General features: G+C 46.5%; 1 protein-coding gene across 2 annotated transcripts in view; it reads right to left on the reverse strand.

Moving 5' to 3' along the window:
* SMG1 (SMG1 nonsense mediated mRNA decay associated PI3K related kinase) overlaps positions 1-24229 on the reverse strand; it is a 1401298-nt gene that overhangs the window by 165228 nt on the left and 1211841 nt on the right. The gene's annotated exons all lie outside the window — the stretch shown is intronic.

The following is a 24229-nucleotide window of genomic DNA, read 5'->3' on the forward strand; positions in this document are numbered from 1 at the left end:
GATACAGTTAAACGAACAGATGTACAATTATACTGGAATAGATGGAACTCATTTCCCAGCCTTCCCCATGCACTAAATACCTCACATATTAGATCACTGAAGTCATGTGTAGGAGGCTAGCTCAGTATATGGTTTACACCTATACCTGAGGCACTCTGTACTGAGTCCAGGCAACCGTTAGTGATAGTGTAGGCAGTTCCAGATAACCAAAGCTTTCACAAGGGCAGCTCTGGAGAGCAGCTAAGGCTTATTCAGGATGGTGTAAAGCTGTTGCAAATACCACACAGGTCAGGGATGTACACACAGGAAAGAACCACACCAGTGTTAGAAACGTGATATTTTTTTGCAACACACACTATAACTAGCTTTGGTATATCTCCTAACAAGATATGGGGACATACAAAAATATACTTAGCAACCAGAAAGTGAAGGCATAAAATAACATGGGCCCCTAATGGGACGGTGGGGGTGTGCCAGCGGGAAAACCCTATACTAAAAAAGTGGAATACAAAAGTCACTCCCAACCCACACTACCACCCAAGGACCCTTAGGACTGGGGAAGTACTAAAACCCCAATGTTAAGTGGGTAGGATTTCCCAGGCACCCGTGTGCAGAATAGAATTCTCGGGACAGTGTCCATATGCAAACATGGGGAAGTAATGGTTGGAGTTTTCCCATTTTAGGACCCCTCCCAGAGGACCCTGAGGAAACTCTTTGGGACAATGGACGTTGGATAGTGTTTTCATTCGTGGATACCCAGAACAGTGGAATACCTACACCAGCGAGCCCAGGTGCATAGGGGTGAACCGTGAATCGGAACCTCCCGCTGAAGTCAATGGGGATCTCAGCTGTCCAGCTGCTGTTGTGACCCATGGACCAGGTTGGTGGAACCCAGGCGTGGATTCCCGAGTAAGAGGACCCAAGGAGAGAGAGGGGACAGAGTCTAGATTACTCACAGGTGCCCAAGCAATACAGAAGGGCAATGGCGATCCTTCTCAGTGATGCTCTCCTGTAGGTCGGTGGACAAAGAAGTGCAGCTGTGGAGTTGAGTTTATGCAGGAGGATCCCAGGGGTTGTCCATGAGCTGTCCCACGCCAGTCATAAATTGCAGAGGGGTCAGTGGGGCCACGAACAAGCCTTGGCCAATGCAGGGAAGCATAGTGATAAGTTTGCAGGATTTGTGGGGACCAGCAAGGTCCAGGTGACCCAACCTTGGCAGGTAGGTCAGGGTCTGCCCTCAGAAAGCAGGAGAGCCAGGAGGAATCGATGGAGCTCCCAGCAGGACCCTTTGGCAGCAGGCACAGGGAGTCACAGGGAGGCCTCAGCAGCACAGCTAAGAGGAATGCCCACGTCGCAGGAGCTGCAGAGAGGATGGTGTTCTTGGAGCTGGAGAGTGCTGGAGGTCGGGGCTTCTTGGAGCTAGGTCGTCTTCAGACTGAAGAGCCAACAAGCCTTGGCAACGACAAGCAGACGCAGTGCACAGCGGGGTTGGTCAAGGAGCTTCAGAGAGGAACCACCAACTTCCCAGTTGCAAGGAACATAGGTCAGACCTCTGGAGAGCCAGAGAATCAACACGTGTTGCAGAGCCTTGGATAGTTTGTTGGCAAGCAGGATCCACAACCTGGTTTTATTCGTTGAGGTGCCTGTGAATGCAGAAGAGTGACTCCTTCACCCAAAGGAAGATTCCTTTTTTGATTTCCTAAGGGCAGGCAGATTCCTAGTAACTCTGGAGGATGCATGGCCATGGGGCTGCAGAAGTCTTTGCAGAACTCGGAAACAAAGCTGCAGTAAGAGCCCCCCATTGGTTACAATCTTGATCTTGGTTCCAACTAAAAACATCAGCGGTTCCACTGTCCATGTTGCAGGACTGTCTTGCAGAGGAGACTTGCAGATGGTTCCTGAAGTCTTGCAGACGAATCTCAGGTCCCACCCTTAGGAGAGCCCTTAAGTAATCGGTGAAGGGGGTTTGACACTAACTGCACTGACACACCTATCAGAGGGGGTCAGGGACTTCCCCCAGCTGCACTAACCAGACAGATGCTCCCAAGGCCTCTGCTCATCTTATTTCAAGATGGCATAATCAAGTGGCCACCTGGCAGAGCTCTGTGCACCTCATTAGGGAAGGAGCTGGACAGAGGAGTGGTCATTCCCTGTCCTTTGTGTGGTTTCGCACCAGTGTGGGAACCGGGGGTTCCTGCACTGGTGCAAACCGGTTTATGCAAGGAGGGCACCAAATGTGCCCTTCAAAGCAGTCTGGTGGCACTAAGAGGCACCCTCACCCCATTCCAGAGACAACTATTTCTAAAGGAAAGGTGGTCACACCTCTGTATTACAGGAAATCCTTTTTTCTGTGTTCCCCTGCCCGAATTAAGCTCAGCAGGGGGTGGAAAGAACAGTGTCTTGGGTCTGTAGCAGCACGGCCTGGCATGCAGACCTTGCAAGGCTTTACTTGCACACTTTGGGGGATCCTCTAGGGAATCCCAAAAGTACATGATATCATGAGAAAAGCACTGGAATTGGTGCAGTTGCAGGATTCCAACATGTTTGATACCAAATATTCTGATGTTTGGTGAAGCCATTATGTATTCGGACCACTCGTGTTGAACAGTGTCCACTATATACCTTAAGATGGCTTCCCCGCACTTACAAAACCCAGGAACTGGAGTCTGGGGCTTGTAGGGGCACCTATGCTCATGCAGGGGCACACTCACACTTAGAACCATGCACCCTGCCCTTTGTCTAAAGGGCCTACCTTAGGGGTGACTTACAGGGTCAGAGTGCAGTGAAAATTATATAAGGCAAACCTTATACCTGGAAGTAAAGGTGTATGCACCATTTCACATAGGCTGTATTGGCAGGCCTGTAGTCAGTTTGCATGGGCCCCCATAGAAGGCACAATAAATGCTGACTTACAAGGTGCACAAGTATGCCAGTTATGGGGTGTAAAGTTACCTTACAACTAAATTTAGGTGAGAGCACTGACATTGGGGTCCTGGCTAGAAGGATCCCAGTGTACTACAGGCTAAACCCACCGACACCATGCAAAAAGTGGGGGTAACTATGTCAGAAAGATGCTACTTTCCTACATAATATTCTTTGGCATCATTGATAACATCATTGCAACATCTGAAATTACATCATTGGCAGCACTGTGCACTGCAGGGTGCGGGTTATAGTTACTTTAGGGCAAGAGTTATATTTACTTGAGATAACTATAACTGGTGAATTTTAGTTGATTTGCTAATTTAAAAGGGTATGTTTTAACTTATATTCAACTAACTACAACGTCCCTTTAAAATTAGTTTTTCATGTGTTTATATATATCTCTCTATCTTTAAGGTACACCGATATGGGGTTCAGGATAGTAAATCTATATGTGTGCCTTCATGATATTTGTAGGAAAGCACCCTTTATTACATGAGTAGCCCTCACTTTTTGCCTTGCTTCCGATGTGGCTTCGACTGTTAACTAGGTCCCCAGTGCCAGATCTCTTTCCCCAAAACTGCACAGTTGTTTTGCACAATTGGCTAACTCTTTAGTTACCACTATAAGTTCCTAGTAAAAGGTGTCCCTGGTACCTAGGGACTGGGGTACTAAGGAAGGTCCCTGAGGTCTGCAGCACCAGTTGAGTCACCCCCAGGTTGACCCCTAACCAAATCCACACAGTACTGCCCTTACTGTGCTGGTGCAGACTTAATTGAAAATATGACCTGTCACACACCCCTGTGTGCCAAGTCTCCCATTACTGAATGTGCCAGGTGTAAGTCTCCCCTACGGCAGGGCGCATCAAGGCACATTTGAGGGCATGTAAGCATGAACAGATATGCTCCTTCTATGTCTCTGTCAATTCTGAGACATAGTTAAGTGAACAGGGAAGCCATTTTAAATGCATGCGCAGGACACTGGTCACCAGCTACATGATGGCTTCTCTAAATCTTGGGATATTTGGTATCAAACATCTCAGAATAATAAACCCTCACTGACCCCAGTGAGGGATTTATTAATAAATGCACATAGAGGGCACCTTAGAGGTGTACCCTGAAAACCTACCAGCTACTAGTGTGCTGACTGTCTGGTCCTGAACAGTTCAGCCACCACAGACACGTTTCTGGCCCTGAAGGTGAGAGCCAGTGCTCTTGAGGGCCTGAGACAAAAGCCTGCACTGGGCAGATGTTTTACCACCTCACCCAGGTAGGATGGCCATTCCAGGGCAGGAAGCTTCAAAGGCCTAACCACCTTCGTAATGCTACCCAGGTCTCTCCAGAAGGAGGAGCAGAACCACCCCCTGTCCTGATCGCACTTCTGGTAGTATCACCCTCTGGAAAATTAGGCAGATTAGGAGGTGTGCCCACTTCATACTAGTCACACCCTAAGGTGGATGAGCTGAAGTGGATACTACTTTTTTAATTCCTCCACCTTGTTTGGAAGGAGTTAGGCCACTAGGGTTAAGGTTATGTCCACTTCCCAGCTAAGTGGTCATAAGAAGTTATAGTCAACCTTATAGTCACTCTTAAGGCAGGCAGCCCATTGGCTACCACCTCACACTCCCGATAAGGCCTTAAATTGAGTATTTAGGTGGCACCGCTGAACCCTAGAACTCAGATCCTGACAAACTATGAAGCAAAAGACAAAGAAGTCTTGCACCTGCAGACGAGGAAAAGCAGCAGCAGCTAACTCGGAATCAGCCCCTCCAGCCTGCCTGCTGACCTCAACGGACTCTGCCCGAAAGAACACTTGTCCTGCAGCTGAGTTTCCAAGAACCCTAGGAGGACTGCCTGCCTTCCACAATGACTTGGACTCCAGTGAGCAGCAGAACTGCTCTGCAACCACCCCTGGAAAAAATTACATCTGCACCTGACGTCCACAACCAGAGGTGAAGCCAACCAACGGTGCCAGCCCAGTTCCCCCGCTTTCTAGAGTCTGAGTCCACTCAGGTTTCACCCCTCAGAACTCCCCCAAGTTGCCTCCAGCCTATGCACGCAGGACCCCCTCTCCTGCAGCCTTGTGGTGAGAGGAAACCTGGCACCTCCAACAACTACTGCACCGGTCACCTCGACCCCATCTGAGATGGGTCACTGGTGCCAATGACGGCCCCTGGCTTCCCTGAGCTTGAGTCCACCTTGGGTCCACCCCTGCCGGATTACCCAGCGATGCCTGCAGCCTCAACATGCAGGATCCCTGACTGCAAGTGCTCCCGGGCGAGAACACCCGATGCCTACAAACACTCCTGCATCTGTTGTCCCTGGGCACTGAAGAAGAGGACCAAAGGTGCACCTATGTCCCCGAGCACCGCAAGTCTACTACCTACCTACTTGTTGTCCCTGACTGGCTTCCTACCCAGAGCCTGCAGCCTGTTGGTCACGAGGTCAATCTCCCATAGACAACCACCCGACACCTTACTGCACCCAGCCGCCGCAGTGCTGCCTTGTGTAACCTGTTGGTGTGGTTCTGATCAGTGCCCAGTACTCACCTTTGCTTTCTGAGCTCGACCTAGCAAGTCATTGTTTACCCTGTGTTTGCTGAACATTGCTTTCCTTCATAGGATAACATTAAGAGAACTCTGCAAATTGCACTGTTGATTTCTGAAACTGCAAAGTATTTATACTTAAAAGTCTACTTACATGATGACGAAGGTCTTGGGTTTAAAACACACATATATATAAATAAAATGTCACTTACCCAGTGTACATCTGTTCGTGGGATGAGACGCTGCAGATTCACATGCTGTGCATATCCCGCCATCTAGTGTTGGGCTCGGAGTGTTACAAGTTGTTTTTCTTCGAAGAAGTCTTTTCGAGTCACGAGATCGAGGGACTCCTCCCCTTTCGGCTCCATTGTGCATGGGCGTCGACTCCATCTTAGATTGTTTTCCACGCAGAGGGTGAGGTAGGAGTTGTGTATATAGTAATAGTGCCCATGCAATGGAGTAAGTATGTATGTACATAATGTGACTAAAAGTGATATATTTACAAATTTACTAATGTACAAGTTTTATTTTTATCAACTTATAACGGCTACAGGCTCCCGGGGAGGTGGGAGGGCGCATGTGAATCTGCAGCGTCTCATGCCACGAACAGATGTACACTGGGTAAGTGACATTTTCCGTTCGATGGCATGTGTAGCTGCAGATACACATGCTGTGTATAGACTAGTAAGCAGTTATCTCCCCAAAAGCGGTGGTTTAGCCTGTAGGAGTTGAAGTTGTTTGAAACAATGTTCTTAATACTGCTTGTCCTACTGTGGCTTGTTGTGTTGTTAACACATCCACGCAGTAATGTTTAGTGAATGTATGAGGCGTAGACCATGTGGCTGCCTTACAGATTTCTGTCATTGGTATATTTCCTAGAAAGGCCATGGTGGCTCCTTTCTTTCTAGTGGAGTGTGCCTTTGGTGTAATAGGCAGTTCTCTCTTTGCTTTTATATAACAGGTTTGAATACACTTAACTATCCATCTGGCAATGCTTTGTTTGGATATTGGATTCCCTGCATGAGGTTTTTGGAAAGCTACAAATAATTGTTTAGTGAATTTGTTTGGTTCTATCAATGTAATACATTAGTGCTCTTTTTATGTCTAATGTATGTAATGCTCTTTTCAGCTACAGAGTCTGGTTCTGGAAAGAACACTGGGAGTTCCACTGTTTGATTTAAGTGGAACAGTGATATGACTTTTGGCAAAAATTTGGGATTTGTGCGTAGAACCACTTTATGTTTGTGTATTTGTATAAAGGGTTCTTGTATGGTAAAGGCTTGTATTTCACTTACTCTTCTGAGAGATGTGATAGCTATTAGGAAGGCTACTTTCCAGGTTAAGTATTGTATCTCACAAGAGTGCATGGGTTCAAATGGTGGGCCCATGAGTCGTGTTAATACAATATTGAGGTTCCACGAAGGAACTGGTGCTGTTCTTGGTGGAATGATCCTTTTGAGACCCTCCATAAATGCTTTTATGACTGGGATTCTGAATAGTGAAGTTGAATGTGTAATTTGCAGATAGGCAGAAATTGCTGTGAGATGTATTTTAATGGATGAAAAAGCTAACTTAGACTTTTGTAAGTGTAGTAAGTAGCTTACAATGTTTTTTGCGGATGCGTGTAATGGTTGAATTTGATTATTATGACAGTAATAAACAAATCTTTTCCATTTATCTGCGTAGCAATGTCTTGTAGTAGGTTTTCTAGCCTGTTTGATGACCTCCATACATTCTTGTGTAAGGTCTAGATGTCCGAACTCTAAGACTTCAGGAGCCAGATTGCTAGATTGAGCGATGCTGGATTCGGGTGTCTGATCTGTTGTTTGTGTTGAGTTAACAGATCTGATCTGTTTGGTAGTTTGATATGAGGCACTACTGACAGGTCTAGTAGTGTTGTGTACCAAGGTTGTTGTGCCCAAGTTGGTGCTATTAGTATTAGTTTGAATTTGTTTTGACTCAATTTGTTTACGACATACGGAAGGAGTGGGAGAGGGGGAAAAGCGTAAGCAAATATCCCTGACCAACTCATCCATAATGCATTGCCCTTGGAGTGAGGCTGTGGGTACCTGGATGCGAAGTTTTGGCATTTTGCGTTTTCTTTTGTTGCGAATAGGTCTATTTGCGGTGTTCCCCAGGTTTGGAAGTAGGTTTGTAGTATAGGGGGATGAATTTCCCATTCGTGGACCTGTTGGTGATCCCGACTGAGATTGTAGGCTAACTGGTTTTGAATTCCTGGTATGTATTGCGCTATTAGGCGAATGTGATTGTGAATCGCCCAATGCCAAATCTTTTGTGCTAAGAGACACAACTGTGTTGAGTGTGTCCCTCCCTGTTTGTTTAGGTAATACATTGTTGTCATGTTGTCTGTTTTGACAAGAATGTGTTTGTGGGCCATTAGTGGTTTCAACGCTAGAAACACTGCTAGTAGCTCTAACTGATTTATATGAAGTTGTTTCTGCTGAGTATATCATTGTCCCTGGATGCTGTGTTGGTTGAGGTGTGCTCCCCACCCTACCATGGAAGCATCTGTTGTGATCACGTATTGAGGCACTGGGTCTTGGAAAGGCCGCCCTTGGTTTAAATTGATAGGATTCCACCATTGAAGCGAGGTGTATGTTTGGCGGTCTATCAACACTAGATCTTGAAGTTGACCCTGTGCTTGTGACCATTGTGCTGCTAGGCACTGTTGTAAGGGCCGCATGTGTAATCTTGCGTTTGGGACAATGGCTATGCATGAGGACATCATGCCTAGTAGTTTCATCACTAATTTTACCTGAAACCTTTGGTTTGGGTGCATGCATTTTATTACGTTTTGGAATGCTTGTACCCTTTGTGGACTTGGAGTGGCAATCCCTTTTTTTGTGTTGATTGTTGCTCCTAAGTATTGTTATATTTGACACGGCTGTAAGTGAGATTTTTGGTAGTTTAGTGAGAACCCTAGTTTGTGAAGGGTTTCTATGACGTATTGTGTGTGTTGAAGACACTGTTCCTGCGTGTTGGTTTTGTTTAACCAATCGTCTAGATACGGGAATACGTGTATGTGCTGTCTTCTGATATGGGCTGCTACTACTGCAAGGCATTTTGTAAATACCCTTGGTGCTGTTGTTATCCCGAATGGTAACACTGAATTGGTAATGTACTCCTTGGATTACAAACCTTAAGTATTTTCTGTGTGAAGGATTTATGGGTATATGGAAGTACGCATCCTTGAGATCTAATGTTGACATGTAGTCTTGTTGTTTGAGCAAGGGGATTACGTCTTGAAGTGTCACCATGTGAAAGTGATCTGATTTGATGTAAAGATTTAGTGTTCTGATATCTAAGATGGGTCTCAGAGTTTTGTCCTTTTTGGGTATTAGAAAATACAGGGAATAAACACCTGTTCCTTTTTGATGATTGGGTACCAGTTCTATTGCATCTTTTTGCAACAACGCTTGGACTTCTAGTTGTAATAGATCCAAGTGCTGTTTGGACAAATTGTGTGTTCTTGGAGGCACATTTGGTGGTAACTGTAGGAATTCTATGCAATAACCATGTAGGATAATGGCTAGGACCCACAAGTCTGTTGTTATTTCTTCCCAGTTTTGGTAAAAATCTGTGAGTCTCCCCCTCACTGGTGTTGTGTGTTGGGGATTTGTGACACTGAAGTCACTGTTTATTTTGAGGGGTCTTTGGGCTTTGGAACTTTCCTCTAGTTTTAGGGAACTGTCCACCTCTGTATTGTCCCCGAAAACCTCCTCTCTGATACTGGCCCTGGTATGTGGGTCTGGATTGTAAGGTTGAGGGTTCTGTGCTTTGGGCCCGAAACCCCCCTCTAAATTGTGTCTTCCTAAATGTGCCTCTGCTCTGTGGAGAGTAGAGCACGCCCATGGCCTTGGCCGTATCTGTGTCTTTTTTCAGCTTCTCTATAGCTGTGTACACCTCCGGCCCAAACAACTGCTTTCCATTAAAAGGCATATTAAGCACAGCCTGTTGGATTTCGGGCTTAAATCTGGAGGTGCGTAGCCATGCGTGTCTCCGAATGGTGACTGCTGTATTCACAGTTCTTGCGGCTGTGTCCGCTGCATCCATTGCCGATCGTATCTGGTTGTTCGAGATACTTTGGCCCTCTTCCACCACCTGTTGTGCACGCTTTTGGAACTCTTTGGGCAGATGTTCTATAAAGTGCTGCATTTCATCCCAATAAGCCCTGTCATATCTTGACAATAAAGCCTGGGAATTGGCAATGCGCCATTGATTGGCCGCTTGTGCTGCAACTTTTTTCCCCGCTGCATCAAACTTTCGACTTTCTTTGTCGGGTGGTGGTGCATCTCCTGAGGTGTGTGAATTAGCCCTTTTACGTTCTGCGCCTACAACTACGGAGTTAGGTGTCAGTTGTTGTGTGATGTATACAGGGTCTGTAGGGGGAGGCTTGTACTTTTTCTCCACCCTAGGTGTGATGGCTCTGCCTTTGACAGGTTCTTGAAATACTTGTTTTGCGTGTTTCAACATCCCTGGTAGCATCGGGAGACTTTGGTACTGACTGTGTGTCGACGACAAAGTATTAAATAAAAAGTCATCCTCAATGGGTTCCGCGTGCAGTGCCAGATTGTGAAAAACCGCTGCTCTGGACACCACTTGCATGTAGGCAGTACTGTCTTCAGGTGGTGATGGTCTCGCTGGGTAGCAGTCTGGACTATTATCTGATACTGGCGCATCATATAGATGCCATGAATCTGGGTCATCCTGGCTGATCCCTGTGTGCGTTGGTGATTGCATCATAGAGGGGTTTGCAATTGGTGACAGTTGCGGTGAGTGGTGTGGGGATGGTTGTGGCGAAGAGTGAGGTGGAGTTACTGCTTTTGCCACTTTTGCTTGTGGTTGTTTTTCTTTGTCTTGGAAAGCAAGTTTCCTTTCCATCCTTATAGGACGGAGAGTTCTTATTTTCCCTGTTTCCTTTTGAATATGGAGCCTTCTTTGTGTATAATCTGGCTCCCCTGCTTCTAGCTCTTGTCCAAATTTGTGGCCTTGTAGTTGTTCTGAAAGGCCTTGTTCTTCGGAGTAGGAGCTTGTTTTCGGCTCCCAAGCTGGGTGTTTCGGTACAGTATCCTTTTCTACAGTCTTTTTCGGCTCCGAAGCCACTTTTTTAGGTTTCGGCGTGCCGATCTCTCGGTGCCGACTTATGTCGGAGCCGGTCTCTCGATGTTGAGTCTGGTCTGAGCCATGTTCTCGGTGTCGAGTATGCTCTGTGCCGGGATCTCGACCGGAATCGGATGACTGACACGTGTGTGCCCTTTTTCGGTGCCGATGGATGGTCACTGATTTTACGGGTTAAGCCATGGCCTGCCGGCGGTGGCGTCCCCTGGGCCTTCATGATTTTTGCGTGAGTTTTGGCCGGGGCTGGTTTACTCACGGTTTTCGGCGCTTGCTCTGTTTCGGGCTCGTCTGAGTCCGAGTCAGCGATGGAGAAAGTCTCCTCTTCCTCGACGTTGTGGTGTCCTGACGGTGCCGACGCCATTTGAAGCCTTCGTGCCTATAGCGTTTTCTTCGACCGAAATGCCCGACAGGCCTCGCAGGTATCCTCTTTGTGTTCGGGGGACAAACACAAATTACAGACCAGATGTTGATCTATGTAAGGATACTTGTTGTGGCATTCGGGGCAGAAGCGGAATGGGGTCCGTTCCATTAGCCTTGAAGACGCACGCGGTCGGGCCGACAAGGCCCCGCCGGGGAATATAAGCCCCGAAGGGCTACCGGAGCTCTTCTTGATTCGGTGTCGATCTGCGTTAACTAACCCGATACCGAACGCCAACAATACCGTCTAAGATGGAGTCGACGCCCATGCACAATGGAGCCGAAAGGGGAGGAGTCCCTCGATCTCGTGACTCGAAAAGACTTCTTTGAAGAAAAACAACTTGTAACACTCCGAGCCCAACACTAGATGGCGGGATATGCACAGCATGTGTATCTGCAGCTACACATGCCATCGAACATATATATATATATTTTTTTTTTCAAAATTGGTCTCGGATTTATTTTTTGAGTGTGTCTCATTTATTGCCACTGTGAGTACAACAATGCTTAGCACTATCCTCTGATAAGCCTAACTGCTCGGCCACACTACCACAAAATAGAAAATTAGTCCTTTCTACTTTCGCCTCTGCAAACCAATTGGGGATTTACTGGACCCTGCACACTTAAATTCTTTTTAGTGCATTTTTTGGCATTATTCAATATTGTGCCACTACTAATAATCTTGCAAGGTGAAGCCACTATTGTGTTTGTATCTGATGTGGTCACTAGTGAAACAACTGTCAGTCATTAATATCTAGCCAGTATTTTCATCGATCAGCGGTAGCTCTCATGGAGAAGGCTGGAGACCCCTGAGATAGAGTATCCAGTATAAAGAATGATACAAAAGGTGAGTGATTATTTTTTTAATTGAAACTCCTACCCATCTTACCTTTTGAATCATTACCAAAGAGTCCTCCCCCCAGAAGGAGGTGGGTTTGAAAGGAAGACCTGCGGAAGTGAACAGGCAAAATGGCCCTCCCTGAGGTCCCCAGAGACAATACAGTAGAGTCTGATGAAAAGATGGAATTAAGTCACCCAGTGGCCTGGCAGATGTACAAGACAAAAGACCTCAAGCTAGATCTGTACTTGCAACTTTCAGTCTGGAGAAATAGCCCTGTCTGAAGGATCTTTATTTGGCCATGGCATAACACAGCCTATAATGAAGGATAATCTAGTGGGCTAAACTTCTGTTTTGTCCTGCCTTTCTCTTCTTCACACCAGTGAAACCAATAAACGGCTGTTTATCAATGTGACGCTGTTAAGACTTTTCAATATAGGACATAAGGGAATGTTGCTGGTCCAACTGGTGTTACAGTGATTTAACACTCCACCTTGTTATTGGGTCAGACGTTCGTGATGAAAGGGAAGCCAAAGTGTACAACCGATTCAGAGCATCAGCAGTTAAGACAACCAAACCTTCCAAGCCTAACCTGAGGCCACCAGAATTACCTGCATACAATTCAGGCTCAGTTTCTTCAGAAACCCTTGGATAAGAGGTAGTGGTGGTTGAACCCCAGGGAAGGCAGAACACATCTTTTACCAACTTGCCAGGAGAAAACGGAAGGGCACAAACATGAGGCACTGAGAATTATAAGAATGCCATTAAGGTCCACCTAGGATGTCCCCTGCTGGCTGAAAATTCCTTGAACTACCTCGATGAAAAGGGGTATTTGTGGTCCACAAGATGACACGTGCAGAGCTTGTCTAGCCTGATGCTGCTGGAGTCTTTTAGCGGACTTCATTACAGCGAGATCGGATTGACTGCTAGCCACCACCCTCAAACTTAAGGTGAGTGAACCAACTTTCTCTTGCCTGTTGCGCTTGTGTTGTCAGCATGTGAATCTAAATGGTCCTGAGCAATACACGCTGAAAGATTTATGCACAAGGGTCGCTCCAACTGGGATCAGAAACCCGAGATTACAAAAGTGTCCAGGTAACCTCACACCCTAGGAAAAGTGCATGTTACCTAATAATCTAAATGGTGTGCAGTTCTGAGAAATGATTCCTAAAGACCCAATTCTAAGGTCTAAGGATCCCTTCAGGTCAAAAGGGAACAGATCAAACGTTGTCCTTTTAGGACTTTCGGAATTGTGGAAACTAGTTTGAGGACTGCGGATTCTCCATTATCTGCAAATGGCCAAAGTGAGTCTCCTCTGTAATTTCTCATTCAATCAACTAGGCTTTCAGGTCGCAAGCATTTAAAAAGGAAAAATACTATTTGGGAATACATTTTTCATGCAATTAAAAAAATCTCTTTCCCAAACAGGATATTTATCATAAAATAGGACACTTGGGGTGGGCACCATCTAAACACTATAGAGGGCTCCCAACAGTAAGTCAGAAATATTCAGTGTTGCAGTTCTTATAAATTGCCACTGATTCAAAGTAGGGACACCTAGGCAAGAAACATGTTGACCTCGAAGTGAACTCTGAGACCAAAGTGTCCTGATAAGTTCCTCCTCATTGCTTTTCACATTAACAAGGAGATCCATCTGAAATTAAAACAATTCAGGCAGGGTTAATTAATTTTAATATGGTTATTGTTGCTCTGGATCTACTCTCACTTTGCCTATATTGGAGGTAAATGTCAAGTGGCTTAGGACTTTCAGACAGAGAAACAATTCTCTGACAAACAGCTCCTTCATGGGGCCCGCTGGGCACTGCAGCGGCTGCCTGCACTGCCTGATGATTAAACATGCCACCTTAGTGGGAGGGGGCTTGTGCATTCTAAAAGGGATGCTCTGTTTGAACTCAAGGATTACAATACCTGAATTGGATCTTAATAAAAACTATTTTTGGGAAATGCACACTATTTGAATTACTAAACAGTGGTCATAGAGGATGTATGTTGGACCAGTATATCCATTCTATCCTCACTTGTTTTGCCTAACAGTACATCTATTAACAATATAGCCACTCACAAGGTAGAGCAGAAAGGCCTGCAGCACATCAATCACTGCAAGTCTTGTGGTTACTTTTTTTGGAAATCCAGTTCTCGTCTTAAAGGCACCCCAAACTTGGATGAGCAGTTGTTTACGGTGACATCACTGATAGACTGCCAAAATCTGATTCTCTGTAGAAGTTATTTTAAATAAAACAGAAAAAAGAAGCAAGCAATAGATTTGCAAAGGCCATGGGCCAAAGTAAAAGAACATACTTCGGAGTGAAGGCGTAACGATTACATGAGGCTGTGTGTCATTATGTCTGGGGTGGGGGATTTGCATTGGAGGATGATGGAGCAACCGGCCAGTGACTTTTTATGATCCAGTTTGGAGCCTGGAGTGAGTCAAAAGTTGATGGCCCTTTGGGTACATGTATCCATCACAATGTGTGCATGCTTGTGTGGGCGATGATGTATGTTAAAGGAATCCCTAGACGTTTTGTTAAAGCTTGTATTCCATGGAAGAATGCTATCGTTTCACAGCAAACATTTAACTGGACTGGCATTCTTAACATTTAGTAACAAGCATTTGAAATGCAATGGGTCTCGTGTTTGCCTGAGTTAGAGCTATTAGCGCTGTAAATTACTAACTGGACTTTTCTTGCCACACAAACTGAAAATAAAAAGTAAAACAGTTGACATAAGCGAGCTGATTTGAAGCGCCGCCGTGAGCGTGAAGGAGACACGCAAAAGGAAAAAGAAGTTCGCTTGCAGTCAAAGTTATCAGCAAACCTGCAATAATTCATGTTACAGGGTCGTTCCCCAAGGCAGTAACAAAATTGCCCTAAGGAGGGACAAACATAAAGCAGTTACTTATGAAAAGAAAGGATTTTTGAAAGGCATGCCCATAAACAAGTGATAGTGATGGGTGTGCGGTGGGCGTGGTTAAAAGCCCAGATACATACCAAAATGTCGGAAAAGCAGCTCTGCTATGCTCGACATAAAAAAGTAGCTTCATCTTATCTTAATTTAGCGTTTTATTGCACTAATTAAGTTGTAAATGTTGGAACAGTCTTGATTAAAGAAGCAGGCCACTCATTGTTTGCTAGATATACCTGCTGTACAAGTCACAGAATTATGAAAATCCTGAATGTCTACTGGGGGGCCTAGGGACAGACGGTCAAGTGAGAAGTCAGATCTACCCGATGCAACTGGGCAGTCGCCTGATAGTCACAATTAAAGGTAGACAGCAATAGTTTTAAATACCTAGTGATGCATACCACACAAGACACACAACAAAGCTTGTTCAGAGATCTCACTAGCTGCACTTTGCTACCAATCACTATTTTGGCTAGAACGTCACTTTGCACAATAATTGCTCTACCCCGCTTGCCTCATGCCTTTCAAAACAACTCATTAGACTCTGTACATGTTTGTTTTCAAAAGGTACACACGTTCTTGTGTCTTTAACTTGGCCCAATTGTGCACAGTGATTAGTCTTTGCCACACGTGTCCACCCTATATGTGAGTGAGATTGGCTATTGTGCTAAGCGCCCAATAGTTAATTGGGACAAATCGGTCACTGTCCTGATCCACGGTGGTTACTTAGCAATATTCTGTCAACCACAATGAGGTTCCGGTTTACACTTTCTCACCTTAGAATACTCCCCAGGCACCATAATTGATAAATAAACTTTTCTTCGGCATTGTTCTTGAGCACCGCTAAGTGGTGTTGTGCAGCTCTGCCCTGAGTGTGTCAGAAAACCTGCATGTAAGCAACACCACTGCACGCTGTCAGATCCTTTCTTTGCCTTCTGACACAGATCCAGAGAACTCCTCCTTATTTTGCAAGTATCAAACTCCAGTGTGATAAGGAACAGTGTACCCTCCTGGTATGACCGGCTTCAAGCCATACCATGATTGCAGAAAACAAATGTTATTCACTGACCTGTGTCTCTGGCGTTTGAGCTCCAGGCACAACTTGAGGTTATGCGACAAGTGTACCCTTTATAAGGTGATCGAGGCTCGGGAGGCAAAGTTATATGTCACCAAATATTGGTATAAATCTAAACCTTCGCTGAAGTCCCACTCCAGGTTAAGGGTGCTTCCCTGGTCTCACTGCAGGGGCTGTTCTCACAAGATTCCACTTCTTGGTCGAAATCCTCTAGTGAGTCCAAATTGAAGTCACAGAGAAAACATGAGAAAAGCAAAACAGGACTCGAGCCATTCCACCGTTCCCTTCCCAAGGCAAGAACATCAAAGTATTAGCCGGTCTCTTCCAGGGTCCATGAGCACGGGGCAGATTCCCCAGCTATTCCCAATGTGCTCGAGTTTCCAGGGCCATCGCTGACACCTCAACAAGTTGAGCCTCCAAAGGGGTCATGCTGCAGATTTTCTATCCTTTTCCAGCTCCCTCTGGCATGATTCCGGGCCCAAGGTTTGCCCTGGAATCTCAAGTTTCTACGTCCAGTACCGACTCTGGTACAGTGCCTACTCCATTGCCTAGACTTGTACCAGGCTGCTACTTTGTCAACCCTAGTGTCCAAGTCACCAGAAGACCTGATTCTGATCCCAATGATCAACCCCAAACCAACTTCAGCTGTTCAACCAGTGTTGTGCTACAAAGTCACAAAAGCACAATTGATCATTGTAAGGCCTGATTCTACACCAGTCCTCCTTCAGGGCTGTTGGGCTAAGAGAGACTCACTTGCCTTTTTGACTATGATTCTGAACAGTGTACACCACCAGAGGTTAATGTTGGTGGCGTTGAGGGTGGTGATCTTCCCCCTTGTTATAATGGGGACAATTTCTATATAGTTTTACAAGAAGCCAGAGGACCCGATGCCTTCCTTGATTTGGGGTTGGAATTGCCACTTGGACCGCCTATTAAAGAGAAAGTGGCATTTGCAGTTGTGGTTTGATGGGCTGCTGAGGTTCTGGATTTACAGTTATCCTCCATCTAGACCGAAACAAATGTTCTCATGAAATGCTACATTCAGGGCCTGCCACTTCTGAGCTTTTGCTCCCATTCAGCAAAGCCCTCACAGATACTTTGAAGAGCACTTGGTATAAACCATGTTCCTGCTTACCAGTAAATAAGCAGGTTGCCAGTAGTCACAGGACCAGAACTTAATGACCCTCATTTTCTCACTAAACATCATACACCAGAGAGCTTTGTGGTGCAGCAGCTACCAGTAAGGTTAAGCCTACATCTTTCAGTACGACGACTCTGAACAGGAAATCCACGAGCATTGAGGCTTTTAGAAGACTGTGTTTCTTCGTCCAGCCAGGTGCTGAAATCTGTTAACAGTCTGTCTGCAAGTCCACTAAATGCATGCCCTTCGGGACTCAACCAGCAGGAACTGTAATACAGACTCTAGCCCAAAAGTTCTTATGCAGGTGTTGTAAAGATGCTAGAAAACTTTGTCCAATGTTCACTTTGTGGAGAACCTGGAAAAGAAAGCCCAGAGTTATACAATTAAATGCCTTAACAAAATTTACAAGAATCTGGGTGCTGGTATATGGAAAAGTATTTGTCTGCATCAGAATGTTGTGTAGCCTGCTAATGCAATGTTTTGTACCTTGCCCTGCAATGAAGCCGTTTTGGTCTAGGTGGGCTCAAGAAGTGATAACCTGTTGTAAGGAAATGCCTCCTTGGCATGGTTGCCCCCTGACTTTTTGCCTTTGCTGATGCTATGTTTACAATTGAAAGTGTGCTGAGGCCTGCTAACCAGGCCCCAGCACCAGTGTTCTTTCCCTAACCTGTACTTTTGTATCCACAATTGGCAGACCCTGGCATCCAGATAAGTCCCTTGTAACTGGTACTTCTAGTACCAAGGGCCCTGATGCCAAGGAAGGTCTCTAAGGGCTGCAGCATGTCTTATGCCACCCTGGAGACCTCTCACTCAGCACAGACACACTGCTTGCCAGCTTGTGTGTGCTAGTGAGGACAAAACGAGTAAGTCGACATGGCACTCCCCTCAGGGTGCCATGCCAGCCTCTCACTGCCTATGCAGTATAGGTAAGACACCCCTCTAGCAGGCCTTACAGCCCTAAGGCAGGGTGCACTATACCATAGGTGAGGGTACCAGTGCATGAGCATGGTACCCCTACAGTGTTTAAACAAAACCTTAGACATTGTAAGTGCAGGGTAGCCATAAGAGTATATGGTCTGGGAGTCTGTCAAACACGAACTCCACAGCACCATAATGGCTACACTGAAAACTGGGAAGTTTGGTATCAAACTTCTCAGCACAATAAATGCACACTGATGCCAGTGTACATTTTATTGCAAAATACACCCCAGAGGGCACCTTAGAGGTGCCCCCTGAAACTTAACCGACTGTCTGTGTAGGCTGACTAGTTCCAGCAGCCTGCCACACTAGAGACATGTTGCTGGCCCCATGGGGAGAGTGCCTTTGTCACTCTGAGGCCAGTAACAAAGCCTGCACTGGGTGGAGATGCTAACACCTCCCCCAGGCAGGAGCTGTAACACCTGGCGGTGAGCCTCAAAGGCTCACCCCTTTGTCACAGCCCAGCAGGGCACTCCAGCTTAGTGGAGTTGCCCGCCCCCTCCGGCCACGGCCCCCACTTTTGGCGGCAAGGCTGGAGGGAACAAAGAAAGCAACAAGGAGGAGTCACTGGCCAGTCAGGACAGCCCCTAAGGTGTCCTGAGCTGAAGTGACTCTAACTTTTAGAAATCCTCCATCTTGCAGATGGAGGATTCCCCCAATAGGGTTAGGATTGTGACCCCCTCCCCTTGGGAGGAGGCACAAAGAGGGTGTACCCACCCTCAGGGCTAGTAGCCATTGGCTACTAACCCCCCAGACCTAAACACGCCCTTAAATTTAGTATTTAAGGGCTACCCTGAACCCTAGAAAATTAGATTCCTGCAAACTACAAGAAGAAGGACTGCCTAGCTGAAAACCCCTGCAGAGGAAGACCAGAAGACGACAACTGCCTTGGCTCCAGAAACTCACCGGCCTGTCTCCTGCCTTCCAAAGAACTCTGCTCCAGCGACGCCTTCCAAGGGACCAGCGACCTCTGAATCCTCTGAGGACTGCCCTGCTTCGAAAAAGACAAGAAACTCCCGAGGACAGCGGACCTGCTCCAAAAAGACTGCAACTTTGTTTCAAGGAGCAGCTTTAAAGACCCTGCAACTCCCCGCAAGAAGCGTGAGACTTGCAACACTGCACCCGGCGACCCCGACTCGGCTGGTGGAGAACCAACACCTCAGGGAGGACCCCCGGACTACTCTACGACTGTGAGTACCAAAACCTGTCCCCCCTGAGCCCCCACAGCGCCGCCTGCAGAGGGAATCCCGAGGCTTCCCCTGACCGCGACTCTCTGAAACCTAAGTCCCGACGCCTGGAAAAGACCCTGCACCCGCAGCCCCCAGGACCTGAAGGACCGGACTTTCACTGCAGAAGTGACCCCCAGGAGTCCCTCTCCCTTGCCCAAGTGGAGGTTTCCCCGAGGAAGCCCCCCCTTGCCTGCCTGCAGCGCTGAAGAGATCCGTTGATCTCTCATAGACTAACATTGCAAACCCGACGCTTGTTTCTACACTGCACCCGGCCGCCCCCGCGCTGCTGAGGGTGAAATTTCTGTGTGGGCTTGTGTCCCCCCCGGTGCCCTACAAAACCCCCCTGGTCTGCCCTCCGAAGACGCGGGTACTTACCTGCAAGCAGACCGGAACCGGGGCACCCCCTTCTCTCCATTCTAGCCTATGCGTTTTGGGCACCACTTTGAACTCTGCACCTGACCGGCCCTGAGCTGCTGGTGTGGTGACTTTGGGGTTGCTCGGAACCCCCAACGGTGGGCTACCTTGGACCAAGAACTGAACCCTGTAAGTGTCTTACTTACCTGGTAAAACTAACCAAAACTTACCTCCCCCAGGAACTGTGAAAATTGCACTAAGTGTCCACTTTTAAAGTAGCTATTTGTCAATAACTTGAAAAGTATACATGCAATTAAAATGATTCAAAGTTCCTAATGTACTTACCTGCAATACCTTTCAAACAAGATATTACATGTTAAATTTGAACCTGTGGTTCTTAAAATAAACTAAGAAAAGATATTTTTCTATAACAAAACCTATTGACTGGATTTGTCTCTGAGTGTGTGTACCTCATTTATTGTCTATGTGTATGTACAACAAATGCTTAACACTACTCCTTGGATAAGCCTACTGCTCGACCACACTACCACAAAATAGAGCATTAGTATTATCTATTTTTACCACTATTTTACCTCTAAGGGGAACCCTTGGACTCTGTGCATGCAATTCCTTACTTTGAAATAGCACATACAGAGCCAACTTCCTACACCTGTTGTACCCTATTTACCAACACTCTGGAAAGTAATCAGGTCTCTGTGTCATTATGGGAAATCTGGGATAAGGATGAGCAGTAATCCGCAATAATTTCCAGTTCCAACAAATCTGAAATTGTAGCCAGATGGTGATTTTCGCGCAGGGACCTTATGAAGTGCTTCATTAAACATGTCGAAAAAATATGGGGTCAAACTAGAAGCTGTTCTCTCATAGAGCTCCAGGTTGACTCACATGGGCCCCTGTGACCTCTTAGATTGGACATTAGGGAAAGTGTCAGCAATTTCTTCAAAGGTCAACTGAAGAGCCAGCTTATTATGATCATCACAAAGGTTGAGATGTGAAAATCCCAGAATAGGAAGCCTCAGCCTCAAGGATCACCAATAGTGTGCTGCATATACAACGATATAGTAATTTGCAGTTGTATCTTGTACAACTCAGATACTGACTCACCAATGGTCCAAAAGGGAACTTCCCTGGTTACAAGGTTGCAGGAAAAATGCCTGTAAAGAAGCCTGCAAGCTTTGTCTCCTGATAAACAGACGTCATCATAATGCCAACAAGGCCAATCAAGCCATGTCCATGGCCACAGGTTGGTGGGTTAACCTAGCTTGGCATACGTTTCAGCACCATCAATTTGGCTTTGACCTCTATTACTTCCATTTGGTCCAGTATCTTTTTGCTTTTATTGTGCAGGTATCTATAGCCCACCTCTAAAGCAGTGCGCAGAATGCCTTGCACAGTATACAAGCAGAGGACACTGGCTGCACATTCAGCTAAAACATTTTGTGTCCTTCCGCAGTTATGCAAAAAAAAAAATGTCAGACTCCTGGAAGTGTTTGGAAGACATAGACCATGTCCACCAGTGCAAACAAAATTGAGACATACCTTAACCAGTGAATGACCTATGATGGTCCTACGGAGGATGCAGGAGCGTTGGTTACTGTCAGTGGGAAGGGCGACCAAGGCAGTATAGCCTCCCATCTAGATCCCCTGGTAGAGCCAGAAGTGTAAATTCCAGTATAACCATAGCATCCTAAGATAGCACAGTTTGTGCTCACAAGGTGGGTCTCTTATGCAATTACTACATCTAATAAGAATTTATTTATAAAATGCAATAGTGTGCCTCCTCTGATCCTATCATTCAGGACATTCATACTACAAGACAGTATTCAGTCCTACTCTTCTGATTGCAGAGTAGCGGGCATCTCTTGATAATATTAGAGTAATTGACGTGTATGCTCACAATGATACATTCATTTACACGAACGAAGTCGCATCACCATTACTAGATTCTCCTGTCATGAACTCTCGGTCACCCCTGGCACATAGATACGTGGACAAGCAGGCTCTAAGACCTAGGCCTGAGGTTACTGTTGACAGGTCACAGGTAGGCTAACACTTAGCCGGCAGAAAATACAGATCAGATCCCACAGATAAGAGCAACACCACCACAATGGTCCCTGAAGATTGCCCTCTATAAAACACACATGGCCAGAGGGGTGTGTGCTTTCCCAAAACACCATAAAGTTAAATGCCACATGTAGTTAGGAACAATTTGCATATCAGAGCACAGCATACGCAGCTACCACATGCCCCTTAGACTGGACATCTGGACACCTACTCGCTGGCCCACATTGTGTCCACACAAGGTCGGGCCCACCTGCATTCTCTATCTGGAACTGTATTTATGACTCCAGGACAACTGTTCACATTTTAACCAAGAAAGGAATGCTTTTTATTGCTTTACTCAGAGAAATGCACAAAAACCTACTGTAAAATACTGTACATCGAGAGACAGTCTTCAGTCGCCGGTTCAGTAACTACTCTCCCAGCCGTAATGTTTAATCAAACAGACTATTCCTGTTTTGCCAAATGCCTCGTCTTCTGTTTTTTTTTTTTTTTAAGATAAGTACTCATTCGAGCAACATTTTGGCAGAACAGATAGGAGCTGATTGGTTCCTCAGACCCGACTGTGACCAAAGGAAGGGGACGCCGCCCAGACAGATTTACATTTGCACAACAAGAAAGGTGAGCAGATTCCGCAATTGATTGGCTCAGATGAAAAGGCCTGCTCTGGGCAGATGTGTGATCTCTCGCAAGCAGGATGGACATTCCAGGGCCGGCAGCTTCAAATGCCTTGCCGCCTTTGTAATCTGACCCAGGTCTCTCCAGATCGTGGAGATGGGCAACCCCCTTGTGCTGACCTTGCTTTCGGCAGCAGCACAGGTGGGAAAATTTGTGAAATTAGGAGGAGTGCCCACTTAAAACCACTCCCACCTCTAAGGTGGGCGAGTCGAAGTAGGCACTACTTTTTAAATTCCTCTATCTTGTTTGGAAGGAATTAGGCTACTAGGGTTAGGGTCATGCCTACTTCCCAAAGAAAGTGGTAATAAAAAGGTTGTAGTCACCCTAAAGGTGACTAGCCCATTGGCTACAACCTGGCACTCCCTGTTATGCCCCTAAATTCAGTATTTAGGTGACTCCCCTTGTAGGAAAGTGCCCATTTTGGTATGCCTTCCACTCACCCCCCATTTTTGCCTGATATCTGATACTTACTTGACTGAGTGGGTGGCTGGGATCTTGCAAACCAGGCCCCAGCACCAGTGTTCTTTTCCTAAACTGTACCATTGCTTCCACAATTGGCACACCCCTGGCACACAGCTAAGTCCCTTGTAAAAGGTACTAGTGGTAACAAAGGTCCTGGCGCCAAACAGGGTCTCTAAGGGCTGTAGCATGTATTATGCCATCCTAAGGGACCCCTCACCAAACACATGCACACTGCATCGCAGACTGTGTGTGTTGGTGGGGAGAAAAAGGTAAAGTCGATATGGTATCCCTCTCTGGGTGCCATGCCCACAAACCACTGCCTGTGGAATAGGTAAGTCACCCCTCTAGAAGGCCTTACAGCCCTAAGGCAGGGTGCCCTATACCACAGGTGAGGGCACAGATGCATGAGCAATCTGCCCCTACAGTGTCTAACTCCATTCTAAGACATTTTAAGTGCAGTGTGGCCATACCGAGTACATGGGCTGGGAGTCTGACATTGCGAACTCCACAGCTCCATGATGGCTTCAATGAAGACTGGAACGTTTAGTATCAACCTTCTCAGCTCAATAAACCCATACTGATGTCATTGTTGGATTTATTGAAGAACGCACACAGAGGCCATCTTAGAGCTGCCCCTGTATTTCACCCAACACTCTAGTGAGGCTGACCAGTCTGTGCCAGCATGCTACTAACAGACAAGTTTCTGACCCCCATGGGGTGAGATCCTTTGTGCTCTCTTGGGTCAGGGACAAAGCCTTCTTTTCGTGGAGTTGTTTCACACCTACCCACTGCAGGAACTGCAACACTTGGCATTGAGCCTCAAATGCTCCTACCTTTCGTTACACTGTCCCAGGGCACTCCAGCTAGTGAAGATGCCTGCTTCCCACACCAAGCCCCACTTTTGGCAGCAGGCCCAGGGAAAAAATAGTAAATACAAGGAGGAGTGACCACCTCAGTTAGGACCACCTCTAGGATGCCCAAAGCTGATGTGATTCCCCTCCTTGCAGATTCCCCTCCATCTTGTTTTCAGGAAAGATAGCCAATAGGGTTAGGAATGTACCCCCCTTCCCAAAAGGAGTTGGCCCAGGAAGAGTGTAGCCACCCTCAGGGACAGTAGCCATTGGCTACTGCCCTCCAACCCAGGTAACACACCTAAATCTAGTATTTAGGGGCACATGTGAACCTTGCTCTTCAGATTCCCGGCGACCTGAAAGAAGAATAAGGACTGAAAAGCCACTCGAGCAGAGAAGACTTCAGATGACAACTGACTTGGCCCCAACCCTACCGGCCTGTCTGCAGCTTCAATACTCCTGCTATAAAAAGGTGACGCATCCTGCAGGACTAGTGACCTCTACAAACCCCCAGAAGACTGCCTGCCTATCCAAGGACTCGCGAGGACAGCTGCCCCGCCCAAAAGAAACCTCCAAGAAGGACTCTAACAGCCTTG

Source organism: Pleurodeles waltl, chromosome 10, assembly GCF_031143425.1.
Source record: "Pleurodeles waltl isolate 20211129_DDA chromosome 10, aPleWal1.hap1.20221129, whole genome shotgun sequence".
Classification (NCBI taxonomy): domain Eukaryota; kingdom Metazoa; phylum Chordata; class Amphibia; order Caudata; family Salamandridae; genus Pleurodeles; species Pleurodeles waltl.